Source organism: Scylla paramamosain, chromosome 13, assembly GCF_035594125.1.
Source record: "Scylla paramamosain isolate STU-SP2022 chromosome 13, ASM3559412v1, whole genome shotgun sequence".
NCBI lineage: Eukaryota > Metazoa > Arthropoda > Malacostraca > Decapoda > Portunidae > Scylla > Scylla paramamosain.
In genome coordinates this window covers 17,627,085-17,640,910 of record NC_087163.1, presented here as the reverse complement: position 1 = coordinate 17,640,910, position 13,826 = coordinate 17,627,085, and positions in this window count along the sequence as shown.

The following is a 13,826-nucleotide window of genomic DNA, read 5'->3' as shown; positions in this document are numbered from 1 at the left end:
CGGTAGTTTGAGGTATTGGAATGGTCACCTTTTTTGGGAACAGGCTGAATGTAGGCAAACTTCTAGCAAGAATGAAAGGTAGATGTTGACAGACAGAGCTGAAAGAGTTCAACTAGGCAAGGTGCAAGCACGGAGGCACAGTCTCGGAGAACAATAGGAGTGACCCCATCAGGTCCATAAGCCTTCCGAGGGTTTAGGCCAACGATGGCATGGAGAACATCATTGCGAAGAATTTTAATTGGTAGCATGAAGTAGTGAGAGGGTGGAGGAGAGGGAAGAACAAGCCCTGAATCGTCCATGGTAGCGTTTTTAGCAAAGGTTTGACCGAAGAGTTCAGCTTAAGAGATAGATGTGATAGCAATGGTGCCATCTGGTTGAAATTAAGAAGGGAAAGAAGAAGACGCAAAGTTACTGAAGAGATTTCACGAGATTTTGACACTTTCTGTTAATGAAAGAGTTATTGGCTAGTTGGAGAGCAGACTTGGCATGGTTCCGGGCAGAAATATAAAGTGCGTGAGATTCTGGTGATGGAAGGCTTAAGTACCTTTTGTGGGCCACCTCTTTTTTTTTTTTTTATTTAGGAAGGATACTGGCCAAGGGCAACAAAAATCTAATAAAAAAAATACCCACTGAAATGCCAGTCCCATAAAAGGGTCAAAGTAGTGGTCAAAAATTGTTGGATAAGTGTCTTGAAACCTCCCTCTTGAAGGTATTCAAGTCATAGGAAGGTGGAAATACAGAAGCAGGCAGGGAGTTCCAGAGTTTACCAGAGAAAGGGATGAATGATTGAGAATACTGGTTAACTCTTGCGTTAGAGAAGTGGACAGAATAGGGGTGAGAGAAAGAAGAAAGTCTTGTGCAGCGAGGCCGCGGAAGGAGGGGAGGCATGCAGTTAGCAAGATCAGAAGAGCAGTTGGCATGAAAATAGCGGTAGAAGACAGCTAGATATGCAACATTGCGGCGGTGAGAGAGGGGCTGAAGACAGTCAGTTAGAGGAGAGGAGTTGATGAGACGAAAAGCTTTTGATTCCACCCTGTCTAGAAGAGCAGTATGAGTGGAACCCCCCCAGACATGTGAAGCATACTCCATACATGGACGGATAAGGCCCTTGTACAGAGTTAGCAGCTGGGGGGGTGAGAAAAACTGGCGGAGACGTCTCAGAACACCTAACTTTATATCATGTATAGCACGAGAACTACAATAAAATAGTGGATTTTTCTATACGCTCTCACTTATCTTCTTAGCTCTCTTTCTTTTTTTGGTTTAGCACGCCAGTTTTGACATAAGAACATAAGAATATAGGAAATAAGGGAAGCTGCAAGAAGCGACCAGGCTTACACGTGACAGTCCCTGTATGAAATATACCTACCTATTTCCATCTATTATCCCCATCCATAAACTTGTCTAATCTTCTCTTAAAGCTTTCTAGTGTCCTAGCACTAACAACATGATTACCGAGTCCGTTCCACTCATCTACCACTCTATTTGAGAACCAATTTTTTTTTCTGATCTCCTTCCTAAACCTAAATTTTTCAAGCTTGAACCCGTTATTTCTTGTTCTACCCTGGTTGCTGATCTTAAGAATTTTGCCTAGATCCCCCTTGTTATAACCCTTATACCACTTAAAGACTTCTATCAGGTCCCCTCTTAACCTACGTCTCTCTAAAGAATGTAAATTTAACAGCTTCAACCTCGCCTCGTAAGGAATACTTCTCATCCCCTGTATCCTTTTAGTCATTCTCCTCTGTACTGATTCTAATAGACCAGATATAAGACATCTTTCCTGTGATGTGGGGACCAGAACTGCACAGCGTAGTCTAGATGAGGTCTGACCAGCGCCAAGTATAACTTTAATATTACTTCCGGCCTTCTACTTTTAACACTCCTAAAAATTAATCCTAGTACCCTATTTGCCCTGTTTCTGGCTTCTATGTATTGTTTCCCTAGACGGAGTTCAGAGTTAACTATAACTCCTAAATCTTTCTCATACCCTGTACCTACCAGAGTTTGGTTGTTTAATGTGCACCTATTGTGTGGATTTCCTCTACCTACGCTAAGCACTTTGCATTTATTGATATTAAATTGCATTTGCCATCTATCCATCCATTCATTCATTTTATCTAAATCTGCCTGGAAGGCGATGGCATCCGATTCTGACCTAATTAATCTACTTATCTTTGTGTCATCCGCAAATTTACTAACATCACTACTAATTCCACTATCCAAGTCATTGATATATATATTAGTGGCCCTAATAACATAATAATAATAATAATAATAATAATGATAATAATAATGGCCCTAATACTGATCCCTGTGGCACCCCACTAATTACATGACCCCACTCGGATTTCGAGCCGTTTATTAACACTCTCTGTCGCCTGTCACTAAGCCATGACCCTATCCAGCCTAACACCTTTCCATCTATCCCGTGTGCCCTAACCTTTCTCAGGAGCCTTTGAAGGGGTACCTTGTCAAATGCTTTACTAAAGTCCAGATATAAGACATCATAACTATCACCATTGTCTACTGCCTCGTACACCTTACTGTAAAAACTTAACAAGTTTGTCAGTCAAGACTTCCCCTTCGTGAAGCCATGCTGTGACTGATTTATCAAGTTATGTTTGTCTAAATGTTCCCTAATGTTCCTCGCTATTATTGACTCTAACATTTTACCTACAGCTGAAGTTAAGCTGACAGGTCTATAATTAGACGCTAAAGTTTTATCTCCTTTCTTAAAGATGGGTACTACATTTGCCTGCCTCCACATTACTGGTACCTCACCCGACTCCAGTGATTTCCTAAAGACAGAAACTAACGGCTCACTAATAATCTTTTTGCATTCCCTAAGTACTCTGTTATATATTTCATCTGGTCCTGGTGTCTTGAACTTTTTTAGCCTATCTATCTCCTGTTCCACTATCTCCCTAGTTATGGAAATATCTATCAGCTTCTCATTCTCATCTGCTCTAAACACCTGTTCACTATCTGGCATATCCTGCATGTTTTCCTGGGTGAAGACAGTTCAAAAATACTTATACAGAAGTTTACTAATCTCCTCCCCAGAACTAACCAGCTCCTCATCTGCTGCCTTTAATGGACCTACAGTATCCTTATTCTTCGTCCTGTATACCTGATAAAATCCCTTGGGGTCCGTCTTCGCCTGGCTGGCTACCTTTAATTCATAATTGTCCTTAGCTTTCCTCGTTAACTTCCTGACTGTTCTAACTAATTCATTATATTGTGTCCTTAAAACTTCTTCACCTGCCCTTAATTTCTTATATATATATATTTCTCTTACGCCCTATATAATGCTTTAAGCTAGCAGTCATCCATTTAGGGTCATTTTTTTGTGATCTTATTGTCCTATACAGGATATTTGCTAACTGACCTGTATGAACTTTATCTACGAAATATTTATACAATTCATCTACATTTACCTCACCTAATCCCCTCATTTCGGCCCCTACCATCCTCTCCACTCCCTCATCTATTCGCCTCGACCTCACCTCGCTCATTTCAGCATGACTTGACATTCCAACATACTCACACCTATCTCCCCCTTCCTCTTTACTCCTCCCCTTCCGGACACATCTTCCCTCCTCTTGTCCTACACCCTCAGGCCTCACCTCACCTCTCTCATCCTGCCTTATCTCTCTGAACTCGTTCCCTGACCTGACCTCACCCTGCATCCTTTGCCAGTCCACTCCTTGGAGGTACTTTTTTAATTCTTCAAAATCTGCTCTCCTAAAGTCAGGTATTTTACTAGAGTTTTTGTTTCTAACAGTTTCTTCCCATTCTAAATTGTACCTAATTTCCCTATGGTCACTGTTACCTAGCTGTCCTCCAACCTCTACCTGCGTGACTGCTTCCTCCCTGTTAGTAAGAATTAAATCTAGAATATTATTCCCCCTTGTGGGTTCTACGACTACCTGTTTTAAAAAATCATCCTGAATTACCTTAAGAAATTCCTCTGCTTCCTTGTTACCCACAATCAGACTCCAGTCGATATTCCTAAAATTAAAATCTCCTACCAGACTGTACCTGCCTGCTCTATTTAATTCCTGCCACAGTGAGGTGTTAATTTCCTCTGTACTGGTCGGTGGTCTGTAAACTACCCCTAGTACTACTGACTGTGATCCTTCCTTAATATCTACCCATATCGACTCTGCTTTGTTATCTGTTTTAATTCTACTGTTAATACAACACTGTAATGTGTCCCTAACGTATAACGCGACGCCTCCTCCTCTCCTGTTTTCCCTATCTTTATAGAACATTGTATAACCATCTATTTTAACCTCTGGATTAAATACATTTCCTGACATATCTAACCAAGTTTCAGTTAAAGCAATGATATAAAATTTCTCTACACTCGCTATTCCTCTAAGCAAGTCTATTTTATTCAGAATACTTCTACAGTTTGTGTAGTAAACACTTAAGCTATTTCTCACCTTCCCTGAGCTAGCTACCTTTCTAGATTTAACTAATTTGCTCCTCGCTTTCTCCTCACTACCCCGTCCTCCTTCCCGATTAACGAAAAAAGTGCTGAAGTGCAGTTACCTCCCGCTCGAGTGTTTCGGCCAAAACACGAACACCCTGGCGTGACAAATGCACTCCATCCCTGGCGTACAAGGTGTTCGTACCATAGAAAAGGTCCCAGTTGTCGATGAACGTCCATCCATTACTCTTACAATGATTCGCTAGCCTGCGATTCACTGTAATAGCCCTGGACAGCTACGCAGCAACAACTCCCCTCCTCGGCAAGACATCAAATACCACGGGGATCCCTCCCTTGTCCCTAATCCTGTCCAAAGCCTGTCGAAACCTCCCGATAAGCTCCTCACTCCTGACCTTACCAAGGTCATTCCCTCCCGCACTGAGAAAAAACAATGGGCTTGGTCCCCCGGGAAACACACCCTCAACCTACGCTTCCTATCCCTAGCACAGAACGCACTATCTAAGTGCCTAACCTATCTCCAAACACAAGAACTCTACCTTGGGGCAGAGTAACTGCATCTGCCCCTCCTTCTTGCCTCCTCCCGCCATGTCCACCTCCTTCTCCTTCCCTTCCTCCAGCACAATGAAAGGATTCTTCGTCTCCACGCAAAGTCCCCTGAGGACCTTCACCCTCTTGGCTCCCCTGCATACCACCGACCACTGCTCCTCCGTCGCCTTACTAGGTAAGGTGACGGTGGGGCACGACCCTCCCACAGGTGCTGAGATCCTCTCACAGAACTCAGCCTGCAGGTCTGAGATCCTCTCACGAAACTCAGCCTGCATCTCCGAGATCCTTCGATGGAACTCAGCCTCCACCTCTGAGACCTTCGCAACGAAGGCCTCGAGAACAGGAGAACTAACACAACCAGACGACTCAGCAACACAAGGCGCCATGTCTACACTAGCCAGCTATATTAGCGTCAGGTCACTGCTCACTAAACACGTCCGTTCACTAGGAACCCTGACCTGAGACAGAGGACATAGCCAACACTTCCTCTTAAAATCAAGGGTAGCAGCCTTGTCGTACATTTCGCATTTTTTTTTTTTTGTTTTGTTTGGGTGTTTGTTCCAGATACACTGTCCAAATAGATATATTGGTTTTCCAGTGTACCTATGATGAAAGTCTAGGAAACCAAAACCAATCTTCGCACCCAGTGTGACACAAGCATAGAAAGTTTGCAAGATTGTCATCTACATTTGTTGTTATATCTTTCAAAATGGCAGCTTTTTTCTTCACAGCCTTAAAGTCTGGCCCTATCTACTCTATTAGTGAGTGTTAATTTATCTTATTTCTTAATATGTAAAAAAAAAAAAAATTATGCTGGAATTGCATGTGACTTCGTCACAAGGTATATTAAACAGCCGTGTTAGTAGCTTACGGTTGCTATCCTAGAACCACCATGGAGAAAGTATTCCTTGCATTGATTGTGATTTTGGACTATTGGGGTTTTACCATAGGTATGCAGGCAAACCGCAGGACCTACTTGATTTGTGTGTCCGTCTCAAATTGATTTTGCCATCAAAGGATTGTGAGACCTGCTGCAAGCCGGCGACACTGGATTTCGGTAAGAAGCTCTGGCGACGCCAAAAAATTGATCGGCGTCACAGGAAAAAAGTAAAGTGTTCCTTCAGCAAAAGTGTCCCACAACACATTTTTTTTTAAATATCCATTTGGACATTGAAACCGTACTGATATTTGTTCATACGTATGTGCGTAACTGCTTCTCATAAACATTTATAAAAGACGAACTTGGACAGGTGTGGCAGGTGGCAGGTGCGTGTGTGTGTGATTAGACAAATTTTTGTAGGGAAGTGTTGATTGACTGGTGCCTTTGCAGAGAAGGAAGGATTATTGGTGAGGGGAAAATTGTGGAGATTGATGAAAGCAAGTTTGGGAAAAGGAAATATAGAGTTGTGGGACTCATAGAAAGCCAGTGGGTGTTCGATGGGGTGTGCCGAGAGACCCGAACCTGCGAGACAGCGCCACTCTTCTCGAGATGACACAAGACAAAATTGAGCCAAGAACCACCATCATATCGGATTGTTGGAAAGCTTACAACTACTTGAAAGAAAATGGCTTCCAGCATCTGACTGTCAATCATTCTGTAAATTTTTAAGATGTCAACACGAAAGCTCACACTAGCGATTGTGGAGGGAAGCAAAGAGTCAAGTGCCACTTTACAGAAGGAAGCGGAAACACTTCGTTAGTTATTTGGTGAGGTCAATGTTTATCATGGCCGACAAAAATGCCAATAAAGGATTTCATGCTTTCCTCGAAGCAGCTGCGGCATTATATAACCCTGCCGAACTCACCCACTGATATCTCAAGCTTCATTTTACTCTACTAGCACTTCTCCTTGAGGTGAGTGTTAAATTAAAACAACCGTTAGATTATGTTAGATTAGTATCCTTAATGAGGGGTCCAAGGTAGGTTAAGTAATGTTAGGTTAGATTAGTGTCCATATGGGAAGTCCAAGGGGGTAAGCCCCCACAGGTTATGTTACGTTAGCTAATGCTAGTTTAGGTCAGTGTCCTAGAGAGGGGGCGGCAGTGTCCAGTGGGGACGAAGACCCCAAGTTAGGTTAGAAATTTCCCCACTTGTGAAAGCATGTCGTACCATCCTTAGACTTTTCATGAATGTCCAAATTTGCCTTAATTTGGCTCTCTGTGTCTCCCCTCCTAGAAAAGAAGAAAAAAAAAAAAAAGATTCCCCACAGGTTCCTCAAGCTTGTTGGGGGAAAGAGAGGGAGGGTTATGTAAGAAGGAATTATTGTAAATTTTATCCAGATACTAACGTAACGTAACATTTTGTAACCTCCTACATTCTGCCAATCATCACTACATGCCAACAGTAATTACTTATCGAAATATACCTTAAGAAGTTGAAGGAACTGGCGGTAAACTGCCAGTTCGTACATTCACAGCCAGCACACGTACCTCTTCCGTAGCCATGGTCTAACTAACGCAGCACAAACAGTCGCGGGTGCTGCTTCCTCCTCTAAACATATGTGGCTATATGTGATTAGCCGACAAATTTCCGTGTGACCTGATTCGCAACAGGTAACCCCACGTCATCATAGTTCTTAGCATGTGACTCAACGTCACGTCGCCATCGCGCATGCGCACCATTGATAATAAACATACGAACACACTTAGTGTCCTCCGAGAGACGAATGGAGATGAATCTTAACTAGAATTGACTTAAACCTTCGAAATTCTCATTTCAAGTTATCATTAATTTCAGACAGGGTAAATTGGGGTTAGAAATGTTCAAAACAGTGAGATGTAGACCCTGCGGAGGGCTATAGTTACGTGCGGTGTATTGGTTGAAACTCCAATAATACATTTTTTTAACAGTGATAAACATATCACTCAATTAAAACGATACATTATCTCTTTTTGGTGAAAAGTACAATAGAGACTTACGTAGATGTTAGCAGCTTCTATGCTCCTTTAAGACATCTTACAATTCCTGACTCTAAACAAATATATCTAGATCATTTTTCCATCAGGAAGAACAATTTTACTCTATTGAACCTAAATATAGGTTTCATTCCTATTGATTTGCAACAGTTTTCAGACTTTGTCTTATCAGCTTTGATTCACATAAAGAACCAAACATAACAAGCTTCACAAAAACTAGACTTATTGAATAACTTATCCCATTGTATTGTTTACCGAGATTTAATATGTTTTGCCAAATGTGGAAGCAATTTTGGTGGAGGAGTCGTGCTCAACATCAGTAGCAAGTACTTCTCGTGTATATCTGAGGACTGCACTGTAATGGAATGTCTTGTTGTTAATGTTAAGTTTACTAATAAGAATTATGTACTTATGTGCTTATATAGACCACCTACTATAAATATTAATAAAAATATTTACCACCAGCTAGCAAAAAGAATTTTACTGGTTTATTTGTCTTGAGATTTCAATTAAGACCTTTTAACATATACTAACATAAATTTTCTTAATGATTTTGTAACTATATCGTATTCTTTTCATTATTGCCATTGATTAATAGACCCACTAGAATCACCGATAGATCTGCTACACAGATAGATCATGTATGGACCACATTAGCTGAGTCTAACTTTGGTAACTTTATAATAGAAAGATATTTAAAATAATTATTCTGTATTTTCTCAGTTTAATTTCAATAATGAAAATACAGTAATGTATAAAGAGACAATAATATATTCAACTAAGGCACTAAATAACTTTAGTAATGAACTTAACCAGATGAGCTGGTATGGTATCATGCAATATATGTGCGCAAGTGAATCCTATAATACATTCTTCTCTTTGTTTGATAAATTGTATCAAAATTACTTTCCAGTAAAAAAAAGATCCGAGTAAATAAGAAAGATGACATCAGTCCCTACATTATTCATGCTCTTTAATGAAGTTTTAGTGAAAGAAAGAGCCTTGAAAAATTAGCTAAAAGATAGCCTTTAACTTTAACGATATAATTAACATTCTAAGAGAGGCGAAAAGAAAATACTGTAAAGATCACCTGACAAAGGACAGAGGTAATTCCAGATCACAACGGATCACAATCAGTTCTCTTCTGGGACGAGTATCGACTACCAGTAAACACCCAATAAACTTAAATTCATCGTGTTCTGATGTATTGAATGAATTTAATTACCATTTCTTGAGTATAAGTAACATCGCTGGTGACACTCATAGCGATTATAATACCCAAGTGTTTGCCTAATTCACTTGTTCTGTGTGTCTCTTCCCAACCACTTGTAAGAAAATTGAAAGTTGTATTAGGTCTCTAATATCAGTTGCTTCCGGAGTTGACGACATTTCATCGAATATTCTAAAGCATACATGTGCAATTATATCTAAACCTTTACTACATATATTTAATCTAACATTGAAAACAGGAATTTCCATGATATACTAAAATTATCTAAAGTAATTTAAATCTAGAGGCAAAACAGACATTAATATCTATCGCCTCATATCTCTCCTACCAGCATTTAGTAAATTATTAGAAAAAAAAATCATAGCATATCATTTATCATCATATTTAGAAAAAAATAAAAACAATTTGTTTACAATATATGATTTACAATGTATAATTTACATGGATTTTGAATGAACCATTAAGCTGAGTCGACAGTTTTACAATTTGTATCAAGTGTCTATGAATTACCGGATAACAAACATTATGTTGTGGGAATATTCATGAACTTATCTAAAGCTTTTGATACATTACATCACAATATCCTTCTTAAAATGGTGAAAATAATGGAATTAGGGCTCCTTCACTAACATTACTCAAAAGTTATTTTAGTAATAGATCACAAACCATACTTTGTAATTCTATATATTCTTGTCTCAAATCTATATATACAGGTGTTCCTCAAGGATCAGTTTTAGGACCCACTTTGTTCTTTTGATATATATATATATATATATATATATATATATATATATATATATATATATATATATATATATATATATATATATATATATATATATATATATATATATATATATATATATATATATATATATATATATATATATATATATATATATATATATATATATATATATATATATATTATATATATATAAATCTGAATTAAGGACTTGCATGTATCATTTTATTGATATATATATATATATATATATATATATATATATATATATATATATATATATATATATATATATATATATATATATATATATATATATATATATATATATATATATATATATATATATATATATATATATATATATATATATATATATATATATATATATATATATATCAATAAAATAATACATGCAAGTCCTTAATTCAGATTTATAATATATGTGAATGACACAACACTGATGCTGGCTGATAAGGACATTCAGTTTCTGTATACAAATTTACATTTAGAAGTACTGGTATATCAGTAGATAAGAATTATTTAAGGTTTGTGTTATACTATATACTAGACTAAGGATGATCAACAACAGATTCTTTAATCAACATTTATTGTATTCTTTGTTATCCTCGATTCCATGTTCTGGTTATTTCATTTGAAATGCACTTCCTAAGGAAATAAAATTTCGCATGTCTAATACTTATGTAAAATATAAGAAAGGCACAAAACAACATTTTTCAGTGATTCAAGATCCATGACTTGATTGAATTTACTTGTTTCACTTGCAATATGCATTTAAGTCTATTTGTATTTGATTAGAATATTGTATATACTTGTATATATTTCATATTTGGTTACTTGGGTATTGATATTTTATAACTACACTATTGCCCGCTATGTGGGACTATTTTGAAATTTATCTGTCCATTATGGAGTCTCGGCTCAACGGCCTGGTGTTATTAGATGTTTCTCTGATATGGGGATAAAGTTACCATACTTTAATTTACATTCCTCATTAATAAAGTAACACCCATATAATAAGTTAAAACACAGCATAAGCCAAAGAAATGTATTGCAGATATTGATACATGAACATCATGATAATATAAAGAGATATATACACAACTTGGGAACTAATTACTCAGGCTGTTGACCTCTGATTGGTGGTGACGTGCACCTAACTAAACCTAACTAGCTGTCCGACGCATGAAGGTGTCAGGACGTCGTTGTGATGATGCCATTTCTGCTAACACCAACATTGCTGCGAATCTGTCTGGTTACATTTATGCAGTATTAGCAAGCTACTGTAATGATATTTGGGGAAACAGAACCTGTCATTGCCTTTTACATGCTATTGTAGGACATCATGAGTTTATAATATTTACATTAAGCTGACTTTTGTTCCTTTTCTTTGTTTTAATTAAAACTCCCTTCTATTCCTGTACCTTACTTGAAAATATTGTGCACCATTATTATGCTCTCCTCTTATTGTAGGCGAAGTTTACTGTGCTTAATACTTTCATGTTGAAAACTTGTGAAGCAATGCAAACATAACAACATTTCTCATCTATTGTGGGAAATAAATTCTCTGTGCGCGCTTCTGAAACAGTGAAGTCACAATGACATAGTGACACCTTCATGCGGATGGGTGGGTCTTACACGCGTTAGTTTACAAGAGTAAGTGACTTTATTATTCAATTTTGTCACTTGACCATAGTGACTGACCATAGTGACGAAAATTAGCGAAGTATCTGAAACACGTTCTGTCAAAGTATGATCCAAATTCATCAGTTTGTTAGAAAATCATAAAAAAATAAAAAAAATAAAATAAAAACGATGTAATACAGCCCCTGAAACGCATGATAAAATCTTCAAAGACGTTTAATACGTATTTTCAACATTTGGGTGACATCGACATGGATTCGTCATTAAGATTTTCCCTTTTCCCTTGTAAGATGCAGCTGGTGATTATACCGGCTTTCTAAGAGACACTGTCAACGTATCCTGCTATTTTAAATTACTCCCGTAAAGACTCAATGAGTGACCTTTAAATATTATTAGAACTAAGCAAGCGTTTTCTGTAATTCCTTGGTTTAGTGCATATAAAACATAATGGCCAAAGTCGCTCGAAGGAAAACTAAATATAGCATTAATAATACCTCATTAACAGACATTTTAAAATGTGCGATGAAAAAGGAGATCGATGATTGTGATGATTTTAATGGTGATAGAGGTTTTGGTGATGATGGTTACGTTGCGGTAGAACCATTGAAATGGAACAAAAGTGTTAATTCGTGTTTTTTTTCCTCTCTCTCTCTCTCTCTCTCTCTCTCTCTCTCTCTCTCTCTCTCTCTCTCTCTCTCTCTCTCTCTCTCTCTCTCTCTCTCTCCTTTGCATGTAACCCTCACAAGACACACCCTCTCTCCCTTTCTCTGTCTGCCTTTCTGTGTATCTGTCTTTGTATGCCTAACTTCTCACTTTCCTCTCCCCTTCTCTTCCTCTCTGTCTTGTTTTTCCTAGTCTACGTGTTCCCTTACATGCTTCCCCCTACGCCAAATCCACAGGTCCCTCTCTATCCTTCCCTTCTTCCCTGCCTGCATCCGAAGTTCTCCCCTCTCGTGCTCCTCTCTTTTCCTCCCTGGCAGCCGTGTTGACATTGGCGCGAGGGGAAGGGCTCATCCCCCCACTGCATCTCATCACAGGCCAGTCTTACTTCGACTCTTCCATGCGGGTGAATCAGACAGCGCACGTGGGCAGGCAGGCCGAGCTTCATTGCCGCGTCCACTCCATTGGAAATAGAACGGGAGGGAAGGAAACAAACAGAAGCGTTAGAGGAGAGATTTTCGTGATGGACTTTTTTTTTATAAAGTGATTAGATGATTTTGATTAATCTTATTTTGTTAGGGCTACTATTTCCTTTCCCTGTTGTTTTTGGTGTAGTTGTTGTTGTGTTGCTTTTTTATCAATTAATTCATGTATCTCTTCATTGCTTGGTTTTAGCTTGATTTGCTTGCTGCTCGGAATTGTGGTGGTGGTGGTGGTAGTGGTGGTAGTTGTGGTTGTGGTTGTGATGGTACTTCCTGCCACTACATGAACAGTAATGATTGCTGCCACTCGAAAATAACACTATTACGGAATCATCAAGTTTTTATGTAATCCTGCTATTGCATATGATACATCTAAAATTTAACAGCATAAGAAAGGATGAAAAGGGAAATAGAGAACCAATGAAAAGAAACTGAGAAAAGAATAATATATCAAATAAAGAAAATACTTGTCACATACTACATATAAAAAGAAAAAAAAAGAATAAATAAACAAATAAAATAAATAGATAAATAAACAAATAAATAAATAAAATAAAATAAAGAGAATGCCAACAGCAGCTGGTATTATATTTTTGAAATAACAACAACAAAAATTATGAACTTCTATTGCAGCATATTACAGAATGATAAAAATGGTTGCTTGTAATTAGCAAATATTAATAAAATTCCTCTTGCAAAAAATATGGTGTTGGCCAGTTTGGAAACCACTGTTCTAGCAACAAGAGGACATGAAGGGGGAGGTGAATTATGACGAAGGGTGAAATAAAAAAAAAAACTAAATTTTTGTTGCCTTGATAAGGATAAGAATTAAACCATAAATATTTAAATTTATGTGTCATTTTATTTTTTTTTATTTTCTTATATATCTCTTTCATTTTTTTTTATCTTTAAAATGTTATGCAGCTTTATGATGATATTAATGAATATAATGTAATTTTTCGGAAGTTATTAAAAGACAGAAATAATGAGGAAATATAAATTGGCGTAATGTTACATTTTAATCACTTTAAAGACTTGAAAAGGATATTTCGAGACGTTTAATGAAATTTGAGAGAATAAAAGAAAAGTGAAAGAAAAGAGTGAAAAATGTTAGATAGAAATA